Consider the following 277-nt stretch of genomic DNA (forward strand, 5'->3'; position numbering starts at 1 on the left):
AAGAGCTACGGCAGCCCCGCTGCAATCAGTGTATGCTGTCATATCTGCTCTAACTCCGGCCGGGAAGTCCCGTTATCTTGTGGATCCTCTTCGCCACTTTGTTTTGTTTGGGAAGCGCAGAAGGTTGTCACTGCTGTTGGTATAGCAGCTAGTGCTGGGTAAAACGCCATGCGTGTGATACAGCAGCATGTCATAAAGCTGGAGGGCAAGTACAATTCCGACGCCATTTTTGTTTCCAGTGTTATCTTGGCCAACAGTACTGAACTTAAGCGCTAGA

Source organism: Plasmopara halstedii, assembly GCF_900000015.1.
Source record: "Plasmopara halstedii genome assembly, contig: Scaffold_42, whole genome shotgun sequence".
NCBI classification, from domain to species: Eukaryota; Oomycota; class Peronosporomycetes; order Peronosporales; family Peronosporaceae; genus Plasmopara; species Plasmopara halstedii.